At 42.2% G+C, this 10530-nt stretch overlaps 1 long non-coding RNA gene across 2 annotated transcripts; it reads right to left on the bottom strand.

Annotated features, from left to right (window-relative positions):
- Positions 1-228: 228 nt before the first annotated feature.
- Positions 229-8633, bottom strand: LOC115946318 (uncharacterized). Of its 2 annotated transcripts, XR_004549655.1 has the most exons (4): positions 8499-8633; positions 1998-2189; positions 1746-1895; positions 229-794 (listed from the first exon to the last, which is right to left on the bottom strand). It is a non-coding gene; the product is annotated as an uncharacterized lncRNA (long non-coding RNA). The 2 variants fall into 2 exon arrangements; XR_004080420.2 differs by lacking the exon at positions 8499-8633 and having other exon boundaries at positions 1998-3061.
- Positions 8634-10530: the final 1897 nt, after the last annotated feature.

Raw genomic sequence — 10530 nt, 5'->3', positions numbered from 1 at the left:
GTGACATAAGTACATAAACTTCATTGCAGCAGATCTCTGGTAATGCTGAACACAGAACAAGGCCAGGCCTTGGGAAGGAAAAGTGAGCACAGTGCTGAATGGCTGCTAAGATTACTTCTGTAACCCAAGCAAACTTGTATGTTGCTCTTCTGACACTTCCTTGGAAATGGCTGCATCATTTTAGCTAAAACATTTCCTGCCTTCGACCTTCAGCTCCCCACAAGAAACAGAAAGAGGCATTTATTTAGCACTGAAAACATCTGAACAATTTATTCCATTTCAGAAAGTATGGAAGAACTGAAAATGGTATCATTTAGTGGGAAGAGCTGTGCAGTCTTTTACTGGGAAGAATACCCATGCTCTGCAAAATGAAAAAGTTGCTATTTCCTTTATCAGCGAGATTGTTACTCTGTCACTCTCTGAAAGGTCATCTCTAGTGGTTAATATATAACTCACCCATGTGTCAGTTCTTCCCTAATGTGTTACTTCAGACACTGCAGGAGAATTCCCTCTGACCTGTACCAGAGCAAAGGTACACTGGCAGCTGCACATTTTCAAAAGGGGGCTTCATTTGCAAGGCCAGCTTGCAAACATCTGCCTCCCATCCCTGCCCTGCCTCTGGCTGATTCTTCACACTCCTGCTGCTCTGCAACTGTTGTTGGTGCTGTAAATCAGGTCACTGAGCTATTATAAATAATCTTTTTTATTTACAGGATTGTTCTTAATACAGGTTGCTTTTCTTACTGGAATGATGCCATAAACTGCAGTGCTGGTGCAATTGTGGCAGCAGGGCCCTGGAACAGAGAGGAGAGAAAAGCAGTTGGGATAGCAAGCACGGAGCAGGAAGCCTGCCTATGTTCGTGGAACTGCTGGCTCAGGTGGTGTCTCTTCCACTAAGAAGGGTAGAATGCAGTCAGGAGGGTGTTGTAATAAACCGTTAAGAAACAGGAAGGTCATAAACAAAAAGATAATGCATTGGTTTATAAAATTTCTCCGTATCCTGGGCTGCATCAAAAGGAGTGTGACCAGCAGGTCAAAGGAAGTGATCCTGCCCCTCTACTCTGCTCTCGTGAGACCTCACTTGGAGGATTGTGTGCAGTTCTGGTGTCCTCAACATAAAAAGGACATGGAACTGTTAGAACAAGTCCAGAGGAGGGCCACGAGGATGATCAGGGGACTGGAGCACCTCCCATCTGAAGACAGGCTGAGAAAGCTGGGGCTGTTCAGTCTGGAGAAGAGAAGGCTGCGTGGAGACCTCTTAGCAGCCTTCCAGTATCTGAAGGGGGCCTACAAGGATGCTGGGGAGTGACTCTTCATGAGGGACTAGCAATAGGACAGGGGATGAAGGGTTCAAACTTAAATGGGAAATTCAGGTCAGATATAAGGAAGAAGTTCTTCACTATGAGGGTGGTGAGGCACCGGAACAAGCTGCCCCAGAAAGCTGTGGCTGCCCCACCCCTGACAGTGTTCAAGGCCGGGTTGGATGGGGCTTTGAGCAACCTGGTCTAGTGAAAGGCTTCCCTGCCCATGGAAGGGGGATTGGAACTGAATAATCTTAAAGTTCTTTCCAACCTAACCCATTCTATGACTCTGTGAACCTAATACCTGACTTCTGCAGAAAAAGAAGCTACATTTATAGGTGTTAGAAAATGTGTGTGGATATGCATGCACATATACATATTGCCACACACATAAACATACAAAAATTGTATCTAAATTTTAAAGAAATGCAAAACATGCCTTACTTCAGAGTTCTTGCCAGCCTTCTAAGTTTGCATGCAGCTCTGATCCCCTGGATGTCCGGTTCATGAAAGCAACAAAGGGGAAAGCCTATAGAGGGAGTAGTTCGCCTTCTTTTCCTGAGGGACAGGCGTTTCCCACCTGAAATGACGACCCTGAGGGAAAGAAGAGATAAAGGTAGAGAATGAAAATGTCTTAAGGAGCAGTCCCAAGAGCCAAAGCAGTTACCCTGTAAACAGGGGGAACAGCAGCAGCACCTGCGTCTCAGGGCATGACAAGGGTACTGCAGATCCACTTCTATCGTTTTTTCCTTCTTTCTTCTTCACGTCCTCATTTTGAGCTCTACATGGAGTCAAGAGTTTTGCAGCATTCTTCCCCTTCTGCAGTCACTGGGGTGTCCCGGTACTCTGGCCTCTTCTCTGCACATTGCAGGATGGAGATTTGCTTGACTGGAAATGGAGCAGAATTTTTAGTTCCAACACCTGTGGCCAATGTAATAGAGCACTACCAGAAGTAAGGGCAGAATGAGGTGAGAAAAGCCTGGCGTTTCCTGTTGAACAAAAAGAGCAACTAGAAAATCCATAACTGTACATCACAGACAACATAAGAGAAGGAGTATTAAGAAGAACCGGTATTAAAATTGTATTCAGAAGACAGAATATGCAGAACTATCAAAGTGTTATTGTCAGCAGAGGCTATGTGCTGAATTGAACATTATGGTTATGTGCATACACAAACATTTCTAACAATCTTTAACCCATGCATAGCTGTACTGGAGATATTTGTATGACTGTAAAGGCCAGAAGGCATGGTAACTGCTCAAAACCACATTTGCTGAGCATGACACAAGTCTGTACCAAGAGCATTTGCCCTACCATGTCTATTATATAGAATCATAGAATAGTTAAGATTGGAAAGGACCTGAAGATCATCTAGTTCCAACCCCCCTGCCATGGGCAGGGACACCTCTCACTAAACCAACAAAAGAGAAAATAATTTTTTTGTTTTCTTTTTCTTATTCTTTTTTAAACAGATAGGGAGCTGTGACCAAAAACATTCAACAGAAACTGTATCCGATCAAACAAACCCAGAGTCAGCCTTTGAGATCAGAAGACTAGTAACTGAGAAATACCTGTTTGGGAGCCATTACTCTTGTAAGATGCTTGAGTGAGTGGAATACGTGTTTTTAGCTTAAAAAATTACAATTAAAAATTAAACTGGTGTGCAATACCTGGCAAACACATTTCTTATTTACATGATGCACCCAGGAGTTCTCTCTGTAGAAAGACTGGCCACCAGAGTGTGCACCAGCAAACTTACACTTCTGTAAAACTCAAGAATGGGCATAAAGCATACAATATTTAAACATTAAAATTATACTAAGAACTCCTCCCCCCATGCACTAAGGTCTAATAATACTTCAGCTTTTGTCTCCTGGGGAGCAAGAACGGGTCTTAGGATTGCAACATAAATAGTTAAGCACAAGTCATGCAGCAGTAAAAGAGAAAAGGAACACTTTATGCCCTTCAGTTCCCAGACACTGCAGCATGAGGCATTCAAAAAAGATATTACTTTTCCTCAGCTAACCCATATAACACATTTCATCTTTTGATAGCAGCTTTTTTGTTTTTCCTTGCATCATTATAGAGAGGCCATTTGAGGAGTATATTCTGCGCTGTGATGCGATTCAGCAACTTTCTGGAAAACAAAAATGCAGCCCTTTCTTCGGTGCACTAATGAAACACAACTGGCAACAATTTTCTTCAAATTGAGCCTAACTGAAAGCAGGCAACATACCATGTAAGTTGAGGCTGAGTGGTCTTGGATCACAGTGTCATTTTTCATGGGTTTTTATGTGATTGAATATGAGCTGAACATACTCTGCTGCTGATACGAGGCCAGTGACAACAAATACATTGTTAGATTAGCTGTTGCATTACCAAGAATGGCTCAGCAAATACATTTTCATTTTTATCTGTATTCTAGGTAGCTTTTGTCCATACAAACACGTGAGACCATCATTTCTGAGTATCTCCCAAGGGTATATCCAAAGAAAGTTTATCCTGCAGTTCTATGAGGGCAAAGCCCTGTCATGACTTTGCATGCCATGACCTTTTTGCATAAGGGCATTGAATGGTATTTAGTAACACACTATATAATTTTGTATATTTGGTATTCTTTTCCCAAGTCTGGGAAATAAGTTCAGGATCAAAAAGCATTTGCCTTAAGAGGAACAAAATCTCCCAGAGCGACACATGGGGTAGTCAAGAGTTTAGGAAGCCATAGTGCCCTGGTGCTTCATGGGCATGTTTCCCATCAAGAACATCCTAATAAAGAGATCCTTGCTTATTTAGCCTGATAGAGGAATCCTATCTGCAGGCAGGCACAATGTGGTAGCCCTGGCAAGTGATGAGCACCTGAGCTGAGATGCACTGCGTGTCCTGGCTTAGGGCACATACTGCTTTTTCTCCCAAACACATGTGGCAGTGGCAAGCATCATGTGTCCCATGGACTGCCACAACCCTTCCTGCCCCACGCCACCAGAGAGCTGCTGTAGCAGTTCTGCAGCTAGCAGCAGCCACAGCTTGTGAGGAGCGGGTCCCACACTCTGGGAACAAGCCCAAAGACGAAAAGTGCTGTGTAAGCACCAGCCGTTATTGTTACTGGCAGAGCTACGTGGGGACATTTGCTCACAGTGCCTGTGGGCTTGGCTAACCACTAACCAGCATGGAGTCTTTGCTCTCAGAAGCACCAAGCAATATTCCACAAACATATTGCCATTTGCAAAAGAAAAAGTCATTGCAACAACAAAGTCTTCCAGTGACTAAGTGGCCAGTGTGTTGCTGGCATTAAATAGCTAGCGGAATTTCTATCATAAACATTGCTATCAGGCCATTGTATCTCAGCTGTAAAAACTTGCTCCAGGCTGACATTTGGCAAACAAGACCCAGCAAGATAATCCTTTTTTAAACATGTTATCCTCACATGTTATGTGAGTAATCTGCAGACATGTAAATCAAGAAGTCTGCGGGTGTGTGCCCCACTGGCCCCTTTGCTTATTTCTTCTCTGCTGATGCTATGGCCACCATGGGAAGTGAGCACCCGGCCACTCCAAAGCCCTTCTTCCAGGGCTTTCCTTTTGCATTCAGATGCCCTGAATGGTTCAGCTAAAAATTTTGGGGAGGCACAGGGTAGAGCAGGAAGCTGCAGGCAGTAAGGAAACCCACAGGAGTTTCCCCAGGAGAAAAACTCACCTTCTGAGAATGCACACATAGCAGATACCAATTACCTTTGTACCCTGCTGAAAAACAGCAGCCATCCAGAGTCCTACACCATATAGACATATACATCCCTCCTTCCAGATCTGGAGCAGCAAATTGCCCATGTAAGTGAAAGAAAAATTGCATCTATTTCTATCTCAGAGGAAATGTCTGCTGTTGTTTAAAAATTAAAACAGCTTCTTGGTCATAATGCCACAACACTGCACTCCCTGCACAGTCCTCCTGTGTTTCAAAAGGTTTCCTGTGGACTCTACCACGTCTGACAAATGCTACGGTGGAAAAATGTCAACCCCCAGCCCTTCTGAATGGAGATTTCCAGACCTGTGCAGAACATCCCCAGGACAAATAAGTGGTAAAATGCAACAGGCCTGGAAAACTCAGCATTCAACAAACAGTAGCAACTCTTCATGTATCCACATCAAAGTATTCAGGATTTATAGTCAGAAATACTCTTTTCATTGATTTCATTATTAAAAGTCAGTTACAGCTAAGGGTTTTTTCAAATGCTGAATCTAATTTCCAAATTCCCTGAGGGAAAAACAGCCACAACAATAAAATTAGGAGCCCATTACTGAAGATAAAATTAGAATAACTAAGCTAGACACTATACAGGGAAAATGCAGTGTTAAAATGTATGAGGTAAAATGTTTTCTAACTATTCCAATGTTAAACTTCATTTTGTCCTTGGAATGAGCAAGCGCAGAAATTTATGGGAAGCTACCACATTATTAAACACAACTGTGTCTTGTACAAAGCACATGCTAAATCAGTTTATTTTCTCAGTGTAGTTAAGGCCGAAGAGGCTCATTAAGATATTTTAAATTAATATTTAATTCAAAACTGCTTTTAACCCTCCCTTCCTTCAGGACTGTGATTCAGGGAAGTACTGAGGAAACAGGTGGCTTACTTGTCAGTCGTGCTCACATAGGAAACCTAGAGGGGTACCTCAAGTGAAAGAAATTCGTCAGCAAGCATGGAGAAGCCACTGCTATCGCACTTACCACCTCCTTGGCAAAAGCAGCTGAAGGTGACAGATATTCACCTTTCTGTACTAGAATAACCACTCAGATACTTGGTAGTGAAATTTTCTAAGGAAGTTAGGATTGTGGTTTCAGACCATACAAACTACCCACTAGAGTTAGGCTTTAGGATTAGAGTTAGGCTCCCCTTATCACTTCTGAACAAGTAGTTTCTTGAGACGGACTTTTGCACCCTGCCTGTGCACAGCGCATGCACACAGGTTGCGCAGGATGGATAATGGCAGTTCCTTCACACAAACACGTTGAAAGAAAATCATTCCTTTTTTTTTTTTCTTTTTTCAGAAGCAAAAAAAGAAATTGTGTATTTCCAAACCCAGAACTGTGTCATAATATCCAAAATGGGATAAAAGTGGCAGGGGGTTGTTGTAGTCTGCTCTTTCTTCTTACATAAAGTAACTCCCCCCCTTCCTTCTTCTCCTGTTCTAGCCTCTAGGCTGTCATAAATTCTTTAAGAGAATATTATCAAATACATTCACCAAACATTCTGACACTGATGAAAAAAAACCGTTCAAATGAAAAACCACAGTAATGAAAACACTCTGTTTAGAGCATTGCTTCACATTAGTGAACAGCTCACTTGCTATTCCTGGGTATTAGCATCGCGCTCAGTGCTTTTGCAATAGATATTTTTAAATAAAGGTAAAAGAATATGTTTGTCTTATGTTACGTACTCGAAATGTCTATGGAAACAAACAAGCACCCTCTTCTTACAGTAGCTTCACTAGATCTTGAAACCAGCAGACACACCAAATACACATGGGTTTCACAAACTGTTCTCCAGCAGAAATCTACATATATGAGCTGACACCTTATCTCTGATTCAATCAAATGAGCTTATTGTTAAAGTTTTACAAAGCAACCCGGCAGCAAGGTGAAAGATGAAGAGATTATTGAAATAGATAAGAATATTTTTAGTCAGTCTAGATGTATTCATGTATCTGAGAAAGCACCAGGAACAAGCCCTCAGAAAGGTGCTGGCTGAATTCCAGCAAAGGAACCCAACTGTCAGCACCCCATGATGGCTGGAGGCTCCCTGGGGCCAGGCTTCCCATGGGAGGTGGCAGGACAGAGCCCAGAACAGGGCTACCGGGGGGCACCAGGGCACAGAGGCAATCCCAGCCCCAGGCACTGGGCATCTCCCTCAGGATAGGGACATGGACCCATGAGGGGGCCCGGCTTGGAAGGCCCATGGTTGGGCAGGGTTGTGGAGAGATGGACACCAGCACTGCTGTAGCATCAGAGGGGCAGGGACCAACAGTCTCAGGGGGCTAAAATGGGGTCCTGGGCTGTAGGCAGGGTGGGGGAAGCACCTGGAGATCAGGGAGGGGCAGTCAGGGCTGGGAGTGCCCTCAGGGCCCTGACACTGTCATGCAAAGGTGCAAGATTACTAAGAAGAAAGTTCCAGTCTTTCTGTTCCTGGAACTGACGAAGATAATATCTTTGCTTCCTTTTCACTCATAGCTTAATAAGCCCAGCAATCGTGTCCTTAAATTTGCAGCAGCTGGAATTGTAAACCCATTCCCAAGGTCATTCCTTCCAATCAATGTCCTACAGTGTCATACAATGTTGTAAAACGCAGAGGCAACAAAGAATTTGTAATGCTCTGGAAAGGGCCTTCCTCACACACAAAGCAAGGAAACTACTAAATTGTCTGATTCCAGAGCTGTTCTGCTTCTTACCCTTCATCCTTTAACCAAGCAAGGATCACTGCTCCATTATTATGGTCTGAAGAGACAAAGATTTTAAAAAGCCAACCCTTTCCCTGTGTCTTCCACTGTTAATGAAGATCACAGGGTGGTTGACATCTCTGATCTCACTACAGATCCTGACTGCCTCTGAATAAGTGGAGGTATAATAACATCATTCACTTAAAAGCTAGGGAGATACTGACTGAAACTGCATCTACTGAAATAAAGTATCAGTGAAAAAAGGATCTGGACATTAAGAACTTCATTCATTAAAAACATTTTTGAAAGGAAGTGGCTCATGCGGGAATGCTGACACAAGTGCCATGATAAATCAGAAGTGGCATTTAGTCTAGAATCGAAGTAGTTGCACATAGTCCATCCTCCTGCAACACTGACTACAAAGCAGAAAAGCCCTTACCTTACTAAGTAAGTTGTAACAAATCAAAATACAACAGTCTTAGTGTAGTCCCACATTTACAATTCTTCTTTAGGACAAAGCCAAAAAGAATAAAGAAAAGTTGCATTAGTGTTTCTTACTAATAAAGACTGGATAGATGTGATATGGCTTTTATTACTTTAAGCATACCAGATGGTAAGAGGACATCAGTGTTGGACAGAATTGATTTTAGCTTTGTGCTCTTGAAGAAATATGTGCAACAGCATGACAGAGTCAAAGGATGCCTGAAACAGGATTTACATTTGAATTATTGAACCACAGATTGAGGTTGGAAGAGACCTCTGGAACTCACTTCAATACCTTGTTCAAAGCAGGTCCGTTGCCAACACTTTATCAGGTCACTTGATCAGTGTCTCTTCCTCTCAGAGCACTTTCCTGGGACTAAGGCTTTGACAGCCATGATGATTTTGCCAACTGAAGCCATTCCTACTTCACCTCCAATCTCGGTTCTCACAATGCCATCCCAGCGCGAACAATTCGTTGTTTCCTAAGGAAGTGATTCAGCTGAAATACAGAATCATAGAATGGTTTGGGTTGGAAAGGACCTTAAGGTCACCCAGTTCCAACCCCCCTGCCATGGGCGGGGACACCTCACAGTAAACCGTATCACCCAAGGCTTCATCCAACCTGGTCTTGAACACTGCCAGGGATGGAGCATTCAATACCTCCCTGGGCAACCCATTCCAGTACCTCACTGTAATTTCTTTTTTCTCCATCTATCAGAAACATTCAAATTTTCCTTGATGGTATAATGGCACTTTACTATAAATTTAAGTTTTCAAAAATTTTCATTCTAAGGTATTTCTATTCATCCACTGTAATTGTGGATATTTTGTTTCTTAAATGTGATACTAAAAATATCAGCTCTGAAGCTATCTCAGAGTTTTTAACTTTTACAAATGTATTAAGGACCAAAAGGCAAATAAGTCACTTTTCATGTGTTCAACAAGCTGCATTTTGCAGGTCTAGTATTATTCTGTCTGGATGACAACAACCACTGCCCTATTGTGATAAACACATAAATGTATTGGCTTTCACAAATTATAGGTGTGGTTATATGGATACAACTACAGAAGTTCATAGTAACGAAAACAAAGCTCCATAAAGACAGAAGATGAGCAAAACAGAGTGGCATAGTAGAAGAATCTGTAAAGGTAAAAAGAAGGGGGGGGTTTGCATGCTTGATAAGAAAACCTAGTGCCTGTAAAATATAAAGTACTTTTAGCTTAGCTTAGGTTGTAGAAAGAGAGCAATGTTTATGTTATTAGCCTGTGGAATTTAGTGGCCCCACTAAATGTGAGTTAATTGTTTCACACTGGTCCTCTAAAGTATCTTTAGTTTTAAAGAACAATGTTTGTGTTGTAAGTCTGTGGTGAGATAAAAAGATTTAGTGACCCCACTAAGCATGAAGGAGATATTTCACACCATCCTTCTACTTATCAGTTAGTTTAGAGACAGAGCCTCCCAAACATCTGCTAGCTTGGGATACTCCTTGTCTGCCCATCCTACTATAAATTTTGCAGGAAGGCCACACTGTTTCAAATCTTCATTAGTTATCAGAATAATTACAGATATGGCTGGTGTTAGCGAGTTATGTGATTACTGGGGCATCCAACTGGGCCAAAGGGGAAAAGTACACTGTGAGGAAGACGGCTTACTTCATCTTGAAGACCCCTACTCACATGAGGAAGACTTCTTGCTTCATCCTCAAAACCCCTGCCCACAATCTTTGAAGAGCAGCCCGCAGACACCAAGAGGGGGAGACTTATGATAATAAATTACTGGACTTAATTATAATATTCCCTGCCTATACGTGGGAATTATGAATATGTATGTGACTAATGGAATTGTGAAAGTATATAAACCTGTAACAAATACTAATCATTTGCGCCTCTGGCTATGGTCACACGCCCAGTGCTGTTTGCTTTTGCTTTATTGACTTTGTCCCTCAATAAAACCTTGTTATTTTATTTAGAGGAGTGAATTCTTACTTTACAATATTCATCAGTTATTTTACATTTCTTCAGACACAAAAAACATCCTTCAGACCACAAGACATCTTAATCCTGTGCCATCCAAACTTAGATAGCATTTGTATGCAAAATAACACCAGTGTGCCTAGTTTATACCCAGATAATTAACAGCAGCTTCCATCCACTGAAACTTACTGGCACAAGAAAGGGACTGTCATCTGCTCTGCACAGCTTTGTCATGCAGTGAAGGAAGACCACAGACATCTTCTGGTTCTTGTGCTTCAGAAAGTGAGACACCTCAAAGGAAAATTTGCCCATTTGGCTCTTTCCATTTTCCAGTATAGTTGTCTG

Source organism: Melopsittacus undulatus, chromosome 5 (genome assembly GCF_012275295.1).
Source record: "Melopsittacus undulatus isolate bMelUnd1 chromosome 5, bMelUnd1.mat.Z, whole genome shotgun sequence".
In the NCBI taxonomy this organism is placed as follows: Eukaryota; Metazoa; Chordata; class Aves; order Psittaciformes; family Psittaculidae; genus Melopsittacus; species Melopsittacus undulatus.
This window is presented reverse-complemented; position numbering and strand designations above follow the sequence as displayed.